Genomic DNA, 20,166 nt, shown 5'->3' with positions numbered 1-20,166 from the left:
GGAGTCGAGACCGAGGTCGCCGAGGTCGGCGCCCCCGAGGTCAAAGCAGTCGAGGTCGAAACCCGCTGCAATTGTTCGAGGGCCCCAGACAGCTCTGAGGCAATCAATGCTCGGAGCAGGTCCTGGAACGCCGGGATCCCGACCATGGTAGGCAGGTCCGAGGCCGGGGGATGCTCCCTGGAGGGCGACCTTGGTCTCGAGTATTCCCTCGGGGCATTAGTGGCCGGAGTCCTGGGCAGGGCCGTGGACGACCGGGGCCGTTGAGGAGCCCGAAGATGGCTTCTTTGTTGACCCTGGAGTCGGGGATGGAAAAGAGGACTTACCCGAGGCAGGTTTGGTCGCAGGCGTCGGCTTCGATGTCGAGGGACGAGGCGAAGCCGAGGACCCCGAGGCCGAGGTCAAGGCCGGGGCCGAAGCCGACGTCGAGGCCTTCCCGGGCGCGGAGTCAACCGCGAAAAGCTCCGCCATCCTGGCACGGCGTCGGCGGAGCGCTCTGGCCTGAAAGGTGGAGCACCGATCGCAGGAGTCAGTCGGATGCTCGGGTCCAAGGCAGAGTAAGCACCACCGGTGTGGGTCAGTGATGGAAAGTAACCTCTCACACCGGGTGCACTTTTTGAAACCCGTCAAGGGACGGGACATGAAAACCGAACCGACCGACAAGGAGGCCAGGTCGCGGCTCACGGGAGCCCCCGGAGCCGAACGGAGGAAAAACTTTTTTTTTTTTTTTTTGATTTAAAGAAGTAGAAAACGAAATAAAATAGAAATCAAGTACCACGACCGAATAAAATACACCGGACGCGGCGACAGAAGGCAAAATAGCAAAGCTCAAATTCCACAGGGCTTCTGGCTCCGCGGAAAAAACTGAACTGAGGACCACGAGGTGGGATGCGCCCTCTAGTGGGCGAGAAGGCATGCACATGCGTGGTGCAGTGTAGTAAACTTGAAACTTCAATCAAGTTTGCTTGAAAAGCTGTCCACGCTGGGGCTCCGTAGATGACGTCACCCACATGTGAGAATATGCTGCCTGCTTGTCCTGGGATAAACATATGTCCTTTAAAGTGAATACGTACTAGACTCAATCAAGATGCTGCATCTACCGCCCCATGGAAAACAACAGCATCCTTACAGGTATCAGACAAAGCTCATATCGCTAATGAGAGCTTCAGGGATGAGGCTAACAGCCACATAGCGCGTGATCCTCCGCGGGTTTGATAGAATAGGTAACTGGCTCCTGGTTAAAAGGAGCTGTACAGCCCTTCCTGTCTGGTCGGGGGGCCCATCTAGCATGTGCCATGAGAAAATGGCGAAAGGAGAAACCAGCGTGATAAGCATGGAAATCTGAAGTCCAGGCCTCCTCAGAAACAGAGAAAGAGAGTCCTGGCTGCAGGAAGATGCACAGTGTCATTATGCCTATAGAGACAGCCCGAACTTTGAAACTGTTTGTACTACCTTTAGGCATATATATCCTGTGCCACTACTAGACACATGCAGCTCAGCACAGAAGCCCAAATAAGGACAGTTACCAACAGACAAAGGCTCAATCTGCAGGGACCCCAAGAGAGACAATGAGATACCTGTGTGAAATACAGGGCACTATTTTACTGCTGATCTCACCGTGTTGTGAGTTGCCGTATGTCGCCCCAGTCCGGAGACAAACCAAGACTGGGTGACCTAGCACAGGTCAGAGTCTCTCTGGAAAACCCCTTGAGTGCTAACCCCAGAGTCCGATTAAACAAGCAGCTTCCTTCAAGAGAGTACAGCAGGAACACAGATATAGACATATAAATCTGCCCAAGCTTATCCCAAAGCTGGTGAAACGCATACAACTTGTCTGAACCGGAAAGGAGAGAAGCCTCGGCATATCCTGACCAAAGTCAGCTGGAAACAAACTACCGGAACGCTGCAGCTCTCCCGCCATCGCCGGAGACCCAAGCGCACGCCTGATTCTCGCTGACACGTGGCCGATGCATCAACGCTCATAGAAACATAGTCGGATTCAAGCCCCGCAAGATTCACCCTGCCACGGCTTGCATAGAAAGAAAATCAGACTTGGGGAATAACCAGAAGAACGGACCACAGCGCCGGAAAAACATGTCCCATCTCATGTGCGCTGCTATAAACCATCACCTGCACAATCAGCTGCACATGGCCATGACAAACACCGATGAAAGAGAGCCTCAGAATAAACAGGACTACTACTGCTGCACTGAAACCCAACAATGAGAACAAGTGCGAGCATGAAATCAAAGAAACCAAGTGCGTGCATGCAAAGGGCGAGAAGTCCCGGCTCCCTCCACGGATTTCTAGTCATAAAACTTAGCCTCAATAAAATATCCATTCCTTAAACATACGTTGACCGAACCCACATTACTAAGACTCCCAAACAGAACCTGAAGTTCAACCAACAGTAAAGAACAGAGACATACTCACAAGCTTGTTGTTAAGGCCAGTTGAAGCCAATTAAAGATGGTTAAGCAGCAGTAACAGAGCAGAACGTAGCAACTGTGGTCTCTCTTTTTTTTTTTTTTTTTTTTTACAGAGAAGGGAAAGAAGAAAAAAATTGAGACCCAGTCAGACCCTCTAGCAATGGAGGGAGGGTGAGGCAGGGACCTGGGGGGGCCCAGGTGTAACCCCTAAAGCCGGCACCGTTTAGCCGGACACCCCTGTCTCACTGAAGAGAAAATCTCAACTAAAGTTCCAGTCACAGCCAGAATTCAGGAGCTAGTTGAATAGTGACCATTTCCTGCTGGGAGATAGAGAATACTGGAGATACAGGAGGAGTGCCAGCCAATGGGACCACCTGTTAATCAGTTTCTCTATCTCCACCTGCTGGTAGATGTGTGCTATCCCATTGGTCTCTGGATTCATCTGCTGCTGTTGCTAGGGAAAGTAATTGCGGCTATCTTAGATAATCTGCGTCTATTGTTTAGCAAGGGCCTCAATGCCCTGATCATGCAATTTGATATGAGCTCTGCCTTTGACCTAGTAGACCATGGGAAAATGCTACAATGCCTAGATGCTACTGGTATCAGGGAAGAGGTGTTGAACTGGTTTTGTGGTTTCCTTATGTCCCGTACCTATCAAGTACGTTTCAACTATGATCTCTCCGATACCTGGAGCAATCCATCTGGCGTACTGCAAGGGTCACCGCTATCCCCATTGCTTTTCAATGTCTACCTGTCCTCACTAGGTGCGCAATTAACTTAACAGGAAGGGAGCCAACGGCGCACGGCCGTTCGGCGCGCAGCGAAGGCGAGCGGCAAAGGCGCTCGCCTTAGCGAGAGCGCCTTTGCGAAGGGCCTCGAAGGGTCGAGCAAAGACAGCCAAAGACTCCAGAACACCAGTTAACTACACATCAGGAGCCACTCCCAAATCACTGAGGTTGCAGGAATGGAGGCTACAGGAACCCAGGGGAGCTACCCAGTTTTCTGCGTCGAGTGTCATATGTATGACTACCTCCCCTCCGGGAGACAGGCATACATATGCAATCGATGTCAGGAACTGGATAGCCTGAAGAAGGAGGTCGGGAGACTGCGGGTTCGAGTACAAGAACTGGAGGGACTGTGCACCATGGAAGAACAGTGTTGGACTACCGAGGACACTACCAGAGAGAGCCACATCGCGGAACAAGTTAGGGAGCTCGAAAAATTCATTGAGGAGGCCTGCTGGAGGATGGTGGCACAGGACCACCAACACACCAGGAGAGAACCGACAGTTGGACGACAGGATCCACCAGACACCACGGAACTAGGACCTTGCGGAGGACCTGGGCAAGCAGAGGAGGAGGAGATCCATCAGAGTCAGGAGAAAGGACTAGCAGACCGCGCAGATGACTCAGACCTGAGACCAGGGGCGGAGACACGGCAGAGCCCAGAGAACGGACAAATGGACTTCACATATGACACAGATCTGAGACCAGAGAGGCAGTTGAAGAAGGGGAGATCGGCTATCGTGGTTGGGGACTCAATCCTGAGAGGAGTAGAAAGTCATATAGCCGGAGGGAGAGAGGACAGACTGGTAACATGTCTCCCGGGGGCAAGAACAAAGGACATCATCGACAATATCGAGAGGATCCTGGAGGGAGCCGAGACGGAGGAGACAGCAGTAGTGATCCACATCGGAACCAACGACATCAGCAGGAGAAACTTCAACAGGACTACACTAACTGACCAGTACAGGACCCTGGGGAGGAAACTGAGACTAAGGACAAGGAAGATAGCCTTCTCAGAGATCCTGCCAGTACCGAGAGCGGACACAAAAAGACAGAGCGAACTACAATCAATTAACGTTTGGCTGAGGAGATGGTGCGAGGAGGAGGGTTTCCACTTTGTTAGGAACTGGACTACTTTCTTGGGGAAGAACAAGCTCTACAGACGAGATGGACTGCACCTTAGCACAGATGGGACGAGGATGCTGGCACGCAACGTCCAGAACGTCATAGACTTGGCTTTAAACTGAGGAGAAGGGGAAAGCCGATAGTCGACCTGACCTCGACACATCGGACATCAGTACCTGACAAGGATACTGAACTGGGACATTGTAAAGGAGGACTCGGGACTGAGCGTCTATGTTTTGAAAAGGGACCTAAAGATGCTTTGCAGGGATCGAGGGTACAAATGGACCTGGTAAGCGGCACCAATACAGAACAACAGGAACCAGAGGGACAAAGACATTGTGTAAAAGAGCCCAGGACTGAGTGGGAATTAGGAGAGCAGGAGATGCAAGGGAAGCAGGCAGAGGACGTCACACACACACAGCAGGAGGAGGAAGAAGCTCAGGGGCTGGTAAACCATGAAGAAAACCGCAAGTGTACCAAAGCACGAGGGAAACAAAATGAGAGGACAAAAAACAGGGTCTTAAACTGCCTATTCACAAATGCTAGGAGCCTGAGGGCCAAAATGGGAGAACTGGAAATCACTGCCAGCAATAAGGACCTAGACATAATTGGAGTCACAGAAACGTGGTGGACTGAGGAAAATCAATGGGATGTGGCCATACCAGGGTACAAACTGTACAGGAGAGACAGGACACATAAAAAGGGTGGAGGAATAGCGCTGTACATAAAAGACTCCATACCATCAGCCAAGATGGAAACAACAGTACGGGCGGATGGCTTGGAATCACTATGGGTTAAACTACAGGGAGGAGCAGGGGCAGACATTAAATTGGGTCTGTACTACCGCCCACCTGGACAACCGGAAGAAATCGACCAGGAGCTGGAAGCTGAACTGAGGCAGGTATGCAAAAGCGGAAGTGTGGTGGTGATGGGGGACTTCAACTATCCTGGGATAGACTGGAGTATTGGGCACTCAAACTGCGCAAGAGAGACCAAATTCATAGAGGTCACGAGGGACTGTTTCATGGAGCAACTGGTCACGAAACCAACACGGGGCGATGCCACTCTTGACCTAATCTTCAACGGCCTAGGAGGGCCAGCAAAGGAGGTGGCGGTATTACCCCCGCTAGGTAACAGCGATCACAACACGATCCAGTGCAGGCTTGAAATTGGATCATCAAAGGGGAAAAGAACCACAACGACGGCACTCAATTTCAAAAAAGGAAATTATGATGCCATGAGGAAAATAGTGGGAAAGAAACTCAAAGGCAACATAGGGAAGACGGAATCCGTAGAACAAGCCTGGACCTTACTCAAGGAGACTATGCACGAAGCACAAAACCTATGCATCCCCAAGTTCAGAAAAGGGTGCAAAAAAAATAGAACGAAAAATCCAGTGTGGATAACAAATGCAGTGAAGAAGGCAATAAGCGACAAGAAGGCATCGTTCAGGAAATGGAAAAAAGACCAAACAGAGGAGAACCAAAGAGTGCACAAACAACACCAGAAGGAGTGTCACCGAGTGGTTAGAAAAGCAAAAAGAGAATACGAAGAGAGACTTGCAGAGGAAGCAACAAACTTCAAGTCGTTCTTCAGATACGTCAAGGGGAAGCAACCGACGAGAGAAGAAGTGGGACCATTGGACGATGGTGACAGAAAGGGAGTAGTAAAAGAAGAGAAAGAGATAGCTGACAGGTTAAATGAGTTCTTCACGTCAGTCTTCAAAATGGAAAATATAACCAACATTCCGGAACCCGAGGAGATCGTAATAAGAGACCAAGATGATAAGCTGGTCGATTTAGAAATAAGCCAAGAGGATGTACTTAAGCAGATTGACAGACTAAAGAACGACAAATCGCCAGGTCCGGATGGCATTCACCCAAGGGTACTCAAGGAGCTAAAAAACGAAATAGCGGAGCCATTTCGACAGATATGCAACCTATCTTTAAAAACCGGTGAGATCCCGGAGGATTGGAAAATAGCAAATGTCACGCCCATCTTCAAGAAGGGCGCAAGAGGAGACCCGGGAAACTACAGGCCGGTAAGCCTGACCTCAGTCCCGGGAAAGATGATGGAGGCACTGATCAAAGACAGCATCTGTGAGCACATCGAAAAAAATGGGCAGCTAAAACCGAGTCAACACGGCTTCTGCAAGGGTAGGTCATGCCTCACTAACTTATTGTACTTCTTTGAGGGGGTGAGCAGTCAGGTGGATAAAGGGGAATCTATAGACATCATTTACCTTGACTTCCAAAAAGCCTTCGACAAGGTGCCACACGAGAGACTGCTTAAAAAGATATGGAACCACGGGGTACAAGGGGAGGTCCACCGATGGATCAAGGTCTGGCTGGCAAACAGGAAGCAGAGGGTTGGCGTAAAGGGCCACTACTCAGACTGGAAAGGGGTCACGAGCGGAGTTCCGCAGGGGTCGGTGCTGGGACCGCTCCTGTTCAATATCTACATAAACGACCTAGAGGCGGGAATCAAGTGTGAGGTCATTAAATTTGCAGATGACACCAAACTATGCAGCAGGGCTCAAACCAGGGAAGACTGCGAAGATCTTCAAAAGGATCTAACACAGCTGGAAAAGTGGGCCGAAAAATGGCAGATGAGCTTCAACGTGGGGAAATGCAAGGTCATGCACGTGGGGAAAAAGAACCCGATGTTCACATACAAAATGGGAGGAACATCACTAGGGGTCAGCAACCTGGAGAGAGACCTGGGAGTGATGGTAGATGAAACACTGAAGGCATCAGCACAATGCGCCACGGCCTCAAGGAAAGCAAACAGAATGTTGGGTATCATTAAGAAGGGTATTACAACCAGGACGAAAGAAGTCATCATGCCGCTATATCGTGCAATGGTGCACCTGGAGTACTGCGTCCAGTACTGGTCGCCGTACCTCAAGAAAGACATGGCGGTACTTGAGGGAGTACAAAGAAGAGCAACTAGACTGATAAAGGGAATGGAAAAACTCCCATATACCGAAAGATTGAAGCAGTTGGGACTTTTCTCCCTGGAGAAGCGAAGACTTAGAGGAGACATGATAGAAACCTTCAAGATCCTGAAGGGCATAGAAAAAGTAGACAGGGACAGATTTTTCAAATTAAGGGGCGCCACAAGTACAAGGGGGCACTCGGAGAAATTGAAAGGGGACAGGTTTAGAACAAACGCTAGGAAGTTCTTTTTCACTCAGAGGGTGGTGGATACGTGGAACGCGCTTCCAGAGGCTGTTGTAGACAAGAAAACATTAAATGGTTTCAAAGAAGGTTTGGATAGATTCCTAGAAGAAAAAGGGATTGAGGGGTATAGATAGGTATAGACCATTGCTCAGGAAATGGGCCTGATGGGCCGCCGCGGGAGCGGACCGCTGAGCAGGATGGACCTAGGGTCTGCCTCAGCGGAGGCAACTTCTTATGTTCTTATGTTCTAACCCAACTGAGGATAAAATTATTCAGTTACGCAGATGACTTTAAGATCATCATCCCATTCGCAAGATTGTGGCGGTATATAAGAATAAAGTTATTATTATTATTTGCTAATTCTCTCTCGGAAATTACTCCCAAAGGCATCAAAAGCACTAAATTTGATGGAGCAATGGATGACTGACTTCAAGCTAAAACTTAATTCAGAAAAACCGAAATTTTTCGTTGCTTCGCTACATCCGCTTGACACCAAAACACCACTATGCATCAATAAACTTAGTTACCCTATTCAAACTACTATGAAGGTATTGGGTGTAACTCTGGATCAATGCCTAACCATTAAAGACCAAGTAGACTCCTTAATCAGAAAGTGTTTTTTCACTCTCTGGAAACTTCGATCCATTAGAGCAGGGGTGCCCACACTTTTTGGGCTTGCGAGCTACTTTTAAAATGACCAAGTCAAAATGATCTACCAACAATAAAATTTTTAAAAACACAAAGCACACTGTACGCAGAGAAAATGTTAATTATCATTTATATTCTGGGTTTTTTTCAAAGAGATCAAGGCAGATGACTTTATGCAATGTCACTTCAGTAACAACCATACAAAAATAGACAATAGCGGGTTTTAGCGCAGGGAGCTGCGCTGAATGCCCTGCGCTGCTCTCAAAGCTCATAGGCTCCCTGCGCTAAAAAACGCTATTGTGGTTTAGTAAAAGGGGGCCATAGTGCAAAATATAGACTGCAGATTTAAATTCTCAAAATGGCCACATTTTGATCACTAAATTGAAAATAAAATCATTTTTACTACCTTTGCTGTCTGGACATTATTCAAATCTTGTTGGTCTCAGGCTCTGGTTGTCTTCTGATAACTCACTTGCCAGGGTCTCCTGCCCATTTGTTGTTTTCTTCTTTCACCATGCTAACCATCCATCTTCCATCTCTGTCCAACCCTTCTGTTTCCCTTCCCTCCCCCCAAGTCTGGCATCTTTCCTTTTTTTTCATCACCATCCACAGATCCACCTGTTCTCAACTACCCTTTCATCCTTCATCTCTCCCTCCTTCCCCACCCCCCAGGGTCCACCATCTCTCCCTTTCTCTTCCCAATTACCTTCCTATCCAGTATCTCTATTCCTCCCTCCATACCATCCCTTGTTTCCAACTTCTTCCCTGTCTGTTCCTTCCCTCCCTAAATCCCATTGTCCACCATCTCTCTCCCTCTCCTCTATTTTTAAGACCCATTATTTCTTTTCCCCAAAGTCCGGCATATGTACGTCTCTTTGAACCCCTTCTCTCCCTCCCTCCATGTACTTCTACACCAGGGCCCCCAGAAAAAGAAATGTACATGTGTTTCACTTTACACCCTCCTCCCCCGAAGGCCTGACCCCCCCCCTTGAAGGTCTGCACATTCCCCCCCAAAGGTTGACTCCCCCCCCTGAAGGCCTGCACTACCTCTTGAAGGACTGCACCCCCCTCTCCCGAAAGCCTGCCCTCCCCACATCCATTTACCTAATTCCAGCAGAGAGCAGTCTGCAGAGAGGATCGCTGGTACTTTAGCGATCCTTGCAGGTTGCCATAGGCCTCAGGAGCTGTCTTCCCTCTGCCCCAATCCTGTCTCTGACTCAGAGGAGAGGCAGGACCAGGCAAAGGGAAGACCTGAGGCCTATGGCAACCTGCAAGAATTGCTAAAGTACTACCTGCCACCGGCTGTCTCCCATTCGTCCCCTTTGGAGATCCCCACAGGATCAAGGAAGTTAAATTAATAGAATACTTAGGCACAGGAAAACAAAGAAATGCAGAAGAGACATACCTCCAAGAACTGCCCCATGTGTCACAATGCTCATTAGTGGAACTGAATAAAAGACAAGTACAATGGATTTAGAAGGGGTGCACAGCTGGCCAGGTCCGGGTCATCCTGCCCTTCCTTTCCCCCGGTCCGCGCTCGGGGCTCGCGCCTGCCTGGTCCCGCACCGACGCTCGAATGGTGCCGTCAACTCCCGCGAGTCTGGCGATAACCAACAGCACCATTTGGGTGGCGGAACAGGACCAGGCAGGTGCGAGCCCCGAGCGCGGACCGGGAGAAAGGAAGGGCAGGAGGACCGGACGGCTGTGCATCCCTCCAAGCCGTGCACCCGGGGCGGGGGCGGACGCCCCCCCCCCCCCCCCCCAGGTACGCCACTGATTGGGAGGCCGATTTTGGGGGGTTTTAAATTGTATATCGGGCAGCACTAGGCCTCGGCTCTTACCTCAATCATTACAGATGCTTCTATTTCTTGTGGTGCACTGAGCTCCATCCCCCACCGACCCTTCACCCCGCCCGTCCAGCACTCTGATTGGCCGGCGTTCTTCAAGAGGCGGGCCAATCAGGATGGGAAAAAAAAAGAAGGGAAGAAGGGAACCCGCTCTGCGATCGACTGGGGTCGCCTGAGCGAACAACCTGTCGATCGCGATCGACGTGTTGGGCACCCCTGCATTAGAGCATATTTCGATATGTCAACATTCAGAATTCTGGTACAATCCCTCGTACTGAGTCAACTTGATTACTGTATCATCACCTATTTAGCAATTTCTCAAAAGAATATGCGATGATTACAATTAATGAAAAATGCAGCGGTCAGACTAATTTTCGGGCTGAGGAAGTTTGATCACGTGACACCTTACTACCGACAGCTACACTGGTTACTGATGGAGGCACGCGTAAAGTTTAAGTTCACCTGCTTCTGCTTTAAAGTACTATACGGACTAGCCCCTAAATACATAACTGACCTTTTTTCCTTCTCTGCCAACAGGCATAAGAGAAGCTCACATTCGAACTTCGTTTCACCCCAGTTAGAGGATGTAAACTCAAAAAACACCATCAACACCTTCTCTCACATCAGGCAGCATTATGGGGTAAAGATCTAGAACAATTGCTTTCGCCCACTACTTATGAGGAATTCAGGAAGCGCCTAAAAACACATCTGTTCCTGAAGTATCTAGACAACTGACCCATACAACTCTTTCTCTTCAATAACGGTTCTCTTGACCTATTAACCACTTTCTTCCACCTTTGTTAAGTTCAATCAATTTGTACCATCTTTTAATCTTTGTAAACCGCATAGAACTTCACGGTATATAAACTGTTGTTATTATTATTATTATCATCTTTGTCCCTCTCTATTTCTCTGCTGACCCCTTCCCATCTCTCTACTTTCTCATTCCTGTCTCTCCCCTTCCCCTCCTCTAATCTCCCTGCCAGCTGTTTCCTTCCTTTTTCCTTCTCCCTTCCCTCCTCCCCCTATCCAGCAGTAACTCTCTTCCCTTCCCTTTCCCTCCTCCCCTCCCAGCAGCATCTCTCCTTCTCCCTCTCTCCAGATCCAGTAGCAGTTATCCATTTTTTCCTCTTGTCCAGCAGCTTCCCAAACTACTTTCCCTCCTCCCCTCCCAGCAGCAATCTCTCCTTCTCCCTCTCTCCAGGTCCAGTAGCAGCTGTCCCTTTTTTTCCCCTTCTCCAGCAGCTTCCCAGCCTCTAACAGTGGCTTTCTCCCCTCCCAGCAGCTCAGTACTTGCCAGAGCAGCGATTCACTAAAGCAGCCTTGTGTCCTTTGATGGGTCATGCCACCTCTGAGGAAAGAGGAAGTTGCCTCATCAGAGGCAGCCGCGACTCAGCAAAAGCCCCAATGCTGTCTTCCTGAATCGCTGCACTGGTAAGTACTGACAGCTGCTGGGAGGGAAGAAAGCCACTGTTGGAGGCTCCCCATCTCCTCACCAGCCCTGTAGCTCGATCTTGCTGGCCCTGTGCGGACCGGCAGGAATTTTCTGCGGACTGGCACCGGTCCACGGACCGGTGGTTGAAGAACAGTGCTGTAGTGAATTCCAAAAGCCACTAAAAATTACTGGAACAAAGCATAGAAAGGAGGCACAGGGAAGCACCCTGCCATACAACAGCATTCTGTTCTGCTCCGCAAAATAAAAGAATTCAGTCAACAGGCAACAATAAACATAGGAAAGGACATGGTTAACAACATGGATTCAACCTGTTGTGTGCTACAAATACAAACTGAAACCTGCCTTCGAGAGACACGTATTCGTTCATACAGCAGAATCCCCCACAGGGCTTGTCTGCTGGCTGGAAGATAATGAAGCATAAAGAGTGAAAATTCCAAGGCAGAAACAAGCAGGCAACACTGAGAAAGAGAAGACATAGGGCGGGACATATTGATTCCATAAGGAACTTAGAGAAAGAAGATTAACAAAGGTAAGAACCTAATCGTCCATTCTGTTACATCCCTTTCGGAATCCATACAAAAGATGAAATACCAATGGCAACATCTAGGGTGAGACAGAAGAGACTGCCTGCAACACTGAGGCCCCAAAATTCAAATTTAGACCGAGCTGCCACTTCCACTCTGTAAAATCTGGTAAAGGTATGAAGAGACAACCAAGTGGCCACTCTACAAATTTCAGCCAGATTAATCGCTCGAGACTCCACCCATGAGGTGGTGACATCTCTGGTTGAATGAGGTTTGAGAGATACCAGCGGTTGCCGTCCATAGGCAATGCAAGTCGACAAAATCACCATGCGAATTAATCTGGCAATAGAGGCCTTAGATGGCAGCCAACCCCGCCTGGACTGGCTAGTAAAGATAAACAGATGGTCAGAAAAACAGAAGTCACTGGTCCTCTCCAAGTAGTGTAGCAAAACTCTGCAGACATCTAGTTTCCACAAGATCCTATCCTTATATCTGATCGAGTAGAATGAAAAGCAGGCAGAGAACTTCCTGGCTGATATGAAATTTTGAAACCACTTTCGGAAGAAAGGAAGTAACGATCCAGGGGAATACACCAGCCTCTGAGATCCCGAGAAAGGGTTCTTTACAAAAAAACAAACACAAAAAAAACACGCCCACAACTCCAATACACATCTGGCTGAACTGTCTTGACTGTAAGATCCAGAAGAGAAATATGTTTGAGCAGCTCAAAAGGAGCTGCAGCAAGATCTTTGAGCACCACATTGAGGATCCATGTTGGAAAAAACTGACACAGGGGCAGCTACAAATGAAGCGCACCCCTGAAAAACCTGGTCACACTAGGATGAGCCTTAAGTGAACTGGAACCACTTATGTGCTCTGAAACAAAACAGACCTACCACCCTTACCTTCCAGGATGCCACTACTAGGTAGGAAGGGAGAGAGGAGAGAGATGCCAGACTGCAGGAAGGGAGAGAGGAGAGAGATGCCAAATGCCAGACTGCAGGAAGGAGAGAGAGATGTCAGACTGCTAGAAGGGGGGGAAGGAAGGAGAAAGATGTCTGACCACTGAAGGTGGGAGGGAAGGAGAGAGATGTTGAACCACAGAAAGAGGGATGGAAGGAGAGAGATATGCCAGAGCAAGGGAGAGGAGAGAGAAAGAAAGATAAGACATGGAAAAGTAGATTTTGAGAAGAAAGCAGAAAAATTGGAAAAAAAAATTGAATTGTAAAAGATATCAAAGATGGATTTAGGGCAGAAAGTGAAGGAGAGAAAAACAGCCAATGGATAAGGCAGCCCTGGAAACACAGTTAAGAGGACAGACAGAAGAAAGTGCAACCAGAGACTGGGAAAAGATGATTAGAAAAATAAAAATCACCAAACAGAGGTAGGAGAAATGATTTTATTTTCAATTTAGTGATTAAAATGTGTCTGTTTTGAGAATGTATCTCTTTCTGCCTCCTGACTACCCTGAAGAGCTTGAGGGTCAAGAGGAAGTAGAACCAGACCTATTGGAAAGTGAAGGGAATTGGGTGCTGAGGCAGCTGCCAAACAAGAAAGCACCTGGCATTGATGGAATCCCTGCAGAGCTGCTCAAACCAGTCCAAAGAGCCATACAGACAGCTCTATGCCAGAAGATCTGGAGGACCTGCATAAGTCCAAAGGACTAGAAAAGATCAGTTATCCCACTGTTGAAGAAAGGAGACGCCAGGGACTGTACAGACTGTAGAACAATCGCCCTGATCCCCCATGCCAGCAAGATGCTCTTAAAGACCAACCAGAGGCACTTGGGCAATATTCTTTTTTTTTTTTTACTTGAAAAGTTTTTATTGGCCAGAAATCATACCAAGATACATTGCAAGGAAAAAAACACAAAAAAACAACAACAGACTACAAATTGCAATGAAAACAGTACAATACGAATGCACAACAAGTCCACCATGTAGGCATCACAAAGCAATGAACCACCAAACAGTACAGTCCCCATCCAATCCCCTGAAAACAAGAACCAGCAAAGCTTAAACTACCAAACCCTCCCAGCACCCACCCCACCACCTTCCCAGTCAGGCTCCCAGCAAACGAAACCCCAACAAACAACAATGGCAGGAAAACTAGAGAAGTAGAAAAGAAAAAGAAAACAGAGCTCCCATCTCCCTCAAAACCCAGCCAGCATTCAAACCAGCGCCAAATACTATTGAATTTGTGCAAAGTACCCCACTTAAGGGCTGTGAGTTTGTACAAAACATGCCAATGGTGCAATTTGTCAACAACCAGTCTCCAATTAGGCTCATCAGGCCGCTTCTTGCAAGCAGCCAGCACCAGTCTGACTGCTTTGAAAAATAATTTACAAAAATTCACTGCCCCCTTAGGCATAGAGGGGTCAAAAATGCAAAGAAGCACCATCTATCACCCAATCCATGTCTGACTTTCCAAGATAGCATGCAACAAGCTAATACAAGCAGATCAAAACTCTCAAAGCCAGGAGCAGTCCTACCACATATGCAAAAAGGAGCCGATCATACCACAACCCGTCCAACACTCACCCCCCCCCCCCATTTTCGCAAACAGCACCGGGGTGTAATACCAACGCATTAATATCTTACACCCATTCTCAACAAGGGGAATAGCAATACCCATAGAGCCTTGAGACCAAATCCACTCCCACCCCAAATCATGCTCCCAAGCCACCACGTAGGGGAGAAGAGACCCACACCCAGTAACCAAGCACCGATACAAGGAGGATATAGCACCCTTCCGGAGCACAGGGCTCTACCATCTGTTCAAATATAGTCTTTCCCCCGCCAAATCCCGGAGAAGGCCTGATGACTGAAGATAATGCTTCACCTGCAAATATGGGAAAAGATCCCAGGGTAACAACCCATAGCGATCACATAACTCAGGAAATGGGCAAATGTCCCTCCGATCAGGATCCCAAAATTGTCCAAAACACCAACCATTTTGCCTCCCAGGCCACAAACACTCCCCCATCCTTTCCTGGCTGAAACTCTGAATTATAGCAAAGGGGGGCAAACCACGAATATTTCCTACCATCCAACAACAAACCCTGAACCATCTTCCACATCCTCAGAGTCACACAGACTGAGAAAAGAGCTCCCGCCATGCGACGGCTCCCTGGGAGCTACAGCAGGTGCAAGAGAAGTAGAGAAGCCAACTCCTTCTGCTCAATGGCCAACCAAGACTTACAGTCCTGTGCCTGCTATTCAAGCACAGCCCGCAACTGGGCAGCCTGATAATATTTAGCCACATTCTGCACTGACAGCCCCCCCTGCCCCGGAGCCAACAGAGCACCTGCAGGATCATCCGCTGTTGTCTAAGCGCCCAAATAAAGGAAGACAATCTACGCTGCACCCCCCTCCAAAGTAGAGCGAGGCACCCACAAAGGAAGAGTCTGAAAAAGAAAAAGACGACAAGGGAGTATCATCATCTTCACTACTTCCATGCAACCTAGCCAAGAAAAATACATCCCTTCCCACCTATCCAAATCAATATGAATTTGACGAAGCAGAGGGACATAGTTCAACTCAAAGATCCCCTCCTACTGGAGCAAAACAGACCCCCCAAATAGCGCATACATTTTTTAACCCAGGGAAAAGGGAAAAGCCCCCGTAAGACCCCACCTCCACCTCTGATAAAGTGACTTTCAGTAAAGCCAGAAACAGCCCCATAGGTAGAAAGCTCCTCCAACACCGCTCCCAAAGATATCACTGGCTCCTGAAGAATAAAGAGAAGATCATCAGCAAACAAACTCAATCTGTACTCCCCTGCAGCCATCCGAACCCCAGCCTGGATGTGCCCAAACCCATTGCGCCTGAGAGTCCACCACCAGAGCAAATAAGAGAGGAGAGAGGGGACAACCCTGTCGAGTTCCACAAAACAAAAGAAAGGGGGCAGAGTAACTCCCATTCACCTTAATAAACCCCAAGGGGTTTGTATACAACACCCAAATCCAGGCTAACATGCGAGGCCCCAGCCCAATAGCTTCTAAAACCTTAAAGAGAAACAGCCATGACACACGGTCGAAGGCCTTCTCTGCGTCAATCGATAAGAATACCATGGGCTGCCGCAACCTACGAACCCGCTCCATCAAATCTACCATCCGCCTAACATTATCCCCCACCTGCCCTCCTACCACAAAGCCCGATTGATCAGGATCATTCAATCTGAGTATCCAGCTCAAACAATCAACTAAAATCTTATGACTTCCAAAAGCAAAATGGGATGATAGGAGGCACACAAAGTTGGATCCTTCCCCTCCTTAGGCAAGATGGTTATATCTGTCAATCTCATAAAGAAGGGCAAGGCTGCCACATATTAAAAAGTTGAAGCAGTGGCAGAAAAAGCAAAATCACTGAAACACTTGTAAAACTTTACAGTAAAGCCATACAGGCCAGGTGACTTCCAAATCTTCATAGTCTTAAGAGCCTGGACCACCTCAATAGGTGAAATAGGTCAATCCAAACACAAAGCATCAGGAACAGCAATTTTCCCTAAATTAGCAGAATGCAAATAGTCCGCAACCCGATCACTATCCAGAACAGTCTCTGGCGTGTACAGGTGCTGATAAAAATCCACAAAACGAGCTCGAATCTCCTCCTCACAATCCTCCCCCTTTACCACAGAGTAACAAAATATTATTACGAGTGCAGCGCGTCCGTAGTCTATGAGCCACCAACCTGCTCGCCTTATTACTGCCTTCAAAGTATTTTTGGCACAAGAGCTGAAGATGAAACTGCATCCTGTCCACAGCAAGCAGTTCCAACTCACTGCGCACCACTTTTAACTATCGGAAGACCACCCCATGAGCTTGAGGGTCAAGAGGAAGCAGAACCAGATCTATTGGAAAGTGAAGAGAATTGGGCGCTGAGGCAGCTGTCAAACAAGAAAGCACCTGGCATTGATGGAATCCCTTCAGAGCTGCTCAAACCAGTCCAAAGAGCCATACTACACGCAGGCCTACACGCAAAGTCCACATGTTTATCCATCCATCTATAAAGGCCTGCCGATATAAAAGATACTTGGACAGAACACTCGCTTTCCAAGCAGGTCATCTGAACAATTGGCTTGGTAACATTATTACACACTCCTCATCCTATCTAAGTTTTAGAAAAACTAGTAAAAACAAACTTGTACAACAAATTTGTAACCTAAGAACTCTTAAAGCCCTTCCCTTTTATACTCTAACCCAGGGGTAGGGAACTCCGGTCCTCGAGTCGTATTCCAGTCGGGTTTTCAGGATTTCCCCAATGAATATGCATTGAAAGCAGTGCATGCACATAGATCTCATGCATATTCATTGGGGAAATCCTGAAAACCCGACTGGAATACGGCTCTCGATGACCGGAGTTCCCTACCCCTGCTCTAACCGATTTGTATTTAAGAACTCTCAAGCCTTCTTAGTACTCTGCTTACATATACTTGACGACTTTACAGTGTGCCTATTTTCACTGATCGTGCGCTGATTGTTCCAGCTCCTCTTATCTCTGTATCCTGCTTACATGTATTCAATTGACTTTTCATTGTGCCTATCATCGCTGATTGTCCAGCTTTTCTTATTGTAAACTGCCTTGAACTATTATGGCTTTGGCGGTATACAAGAATAAAATTATTATGCCAGCACACCTGATCAGATTAATCAGATTGCTCTACTACAATCAAGAAACTACAGTGCAAACCAGGTATGCAGATACAGAATGGTTCAAGATCAAAAAGGGTACAAGACAAGGATGCATCCTTTTCTTTTCAACCTCTATGCAGAAGTAATCATGAGGAAGATGGTGAAAATAGGTGGAAGACCCATCAGCAATCTGAGTTACGCAGATACTACTACCTTGCTTTGTGTAGTTTAATTTTGTGGTTACCATTATGTATTATGACTGGAAAAACTATTATGGGGCAGGGTTTGGGGCAGGGCTTGGGTGGTTGTTGGCCAAGGGTAATCGTTTGATATTTGTTAAGACTTAGGGGTACTTGGGTTTGAAGAAGTGGAGAAACACTGATTTACTATACTGGCCATAAGGTCATCAAAGCCCTTACTGAAAAGCATTTGTCCCTTGAACATCAGCCTGCTCAAGGTCACCTTGGACACTGAGTCGCTTGCCCATTGCTGGATCCAGAGCATCCTGCAAGCAGACACCTTGCTCATGACTGATAAAAGTTTATATAAGGCATCCGCCACGTAATCCACCTCTTCCAGCAGAAGCTGGAGGCAGGAATCTTCCTCTGCAGAGGGTTGCTGCCGCAGTCTGGTGTGACAGACCTGAGAAGCAATAGTCTTGATCCCCAGAGCAAATGCTTCAAACTGCTTTTTCAAAACCATGTCCACCTTACGGTCTTGAACATATTTGCTCATGTAAATGTCATAAAGGGACATAATTTCTGAATGTAATGTTTATTCTTTCTGGTTAGATATTTGGTCCAAAATGTCAGCAATGTTGGATTTAAAGAGTTTTCTTTCAAGCATATTATTTTTAATATTTATCTGTATCCCTCATAAAATTCCTATGGGTCTGGAGCAGGACGCTGAGAGAAGCACTCCCGTTCTGAAGGGAAAATTTCTTCATTTTCACGTCTTAATAAAGATATTTCTATGCCTAAAAGAAGAGGGAAACCGAGGGGTATCCCTCCACCTACCCCGGGCTTCTCGACGCCGAGGCAGACTGTGATGACAGCTTACACAGTCCCTACTTCCATATCGGGTGTTTCCGCTGCTGTGGAACGGGAAATCCACAGCTTGGACGGAGAGATGTCGCTCTCTCTGAGCCCGCGAGGACCGCACACCCCTCCTATTCCCGGAGAATCTGCGTTGCAGCGGAGCTGGCGGGAGGGCTCCCCCGGAGTGTGGGGTGAGGCTTGCTCTCTCTCTGTAGTTGACCCGGAAGTCGAACACGCAGCAGATACGCTGATCCCGACGTTGGAAAGGCAGCGTTCTGGGGGAGAGGAGCCGTCGGTGACCAGCGGTGGGGAGGTTGCAGGAGCCCAGATTTCCAACGCTGGAGCAGGAGCCGTGCTTGGGTCGGCTGATGTCCCCCTCCTTGGACCGTTGGTGAAACCACAGGCTGTTACCCTGGACTCCATCTGGTCTGCAATTGAGAATCTTCACCTGGTATGTTCTAACTTTGTTACTATGACTCAGAATTCTACCTCCAGGATAAGCTCCTTAGAGACTATTACCCAGCAACACCAAGTTGAATTAAAAAATTTGGATAAAGTAACAATAGAGACTAAGAATTTGATTACCAAACAAACAACAGAAAAGATAATGATTTTGAGGAAGATTGAAAACCTGGAAAATCAGCAGAAAAACTTAAATTTGAGGATTCTTAATTTTCCGGTTGTCAAGTTTATGTCTCCTCAAGAACTCTTTAAGAACTTTATGTTGAATGTTTTAAAGGTACCTGAAGTAAGTCTTCCCCCGATACAAAGAATTTACTATATAAAACAAATGCAGAAAGAAAAAGCTACAGCGGATGAAAATGTTCAATTAGATGTTTCTGCTATTCTGCAGTCTTCTGATATTGAAATTCAGGGAAGAGCAACTTTATTGGTCTCATTGGTATTTCTTCAGGATAAAGAGATGTTGCTGAAATTATATTTCAATTTAAAGCAGATTTCCTATTTGGGGGAAAGGATATATATATTTCCTGATGTTTCGAGGTGGACGCAGTCCAGAAGGAAAGAATTTCTGTTATATAGATCAAAGGTGATTGCTTTGGGGGCAAGTTTTCAGTTGCGATTTCCTTGTAAATGTTTTATTTCTTATCAGGGAAGTAAATATATTTTCTTTGAACCTGCCCAATTAGGTTTTTTCCTTGAAGGTAAAGGTATCTCTACACAGACCGGATGATACAGGTTAATAATATTGCGGTTAATTTTATTTTGGATAGGTAAGATCTGACTGCTCCATTTCTTAAAGTTTTTTGTTTCCTTTGTATATTCCCCTTTCCCGAGGGGTGTTACTTTCATCTTGTCTCTTCTCCTCAAGTTGTGGACTGTATTATATGATTTATATGGATGTTTAAATTTCAATTCTTGGTATGTAAAATGACTAAGAGAATTATATATTTCTGTATTTCTTAAACATCTTGTATAGGATGCATTAAAATGATAAATAAATAAATAAAAAAATAAAAAAAAATTCCTATGAGCGTCAAAGTAC

At 47.3% G+C, this 20,166-nt stretch overlaps 1 protein-coding gene across 4 annotated transcripts in view; it reads right to left on the bottom strand.

The window, feature by feature from the left end:
• Nucleotides 1-20,166, bottom strand: part of USP9X (ubiquitin specific peptidase 9 X-linked) — a 589,740-nt gene that overhangs the window by 516,376 nt on the left and 53,198 nt on the right. The window lies entirely within an intron of this gene.

The sequence above is a fragment of the Geotrypetes seraphini genome, chromosome 6 (genome assembly GCF_902459505.1).
Source record: "Geotrypetes seraphini chromosome 6, aGeoSer1.1, whole genome shotgun sequence".
NCBI lineage: Eukaryota > Metazoa > Chordata > Amphibia > Gymnophiona > Dermophiidae > Geotrypetes > Geotrypetes seraphini.
The sequence above is the reverse complement of the archived record's forward strand: the minus strand, read 5'-3'. Positions and strand labels throughout refer to the sequence as shown.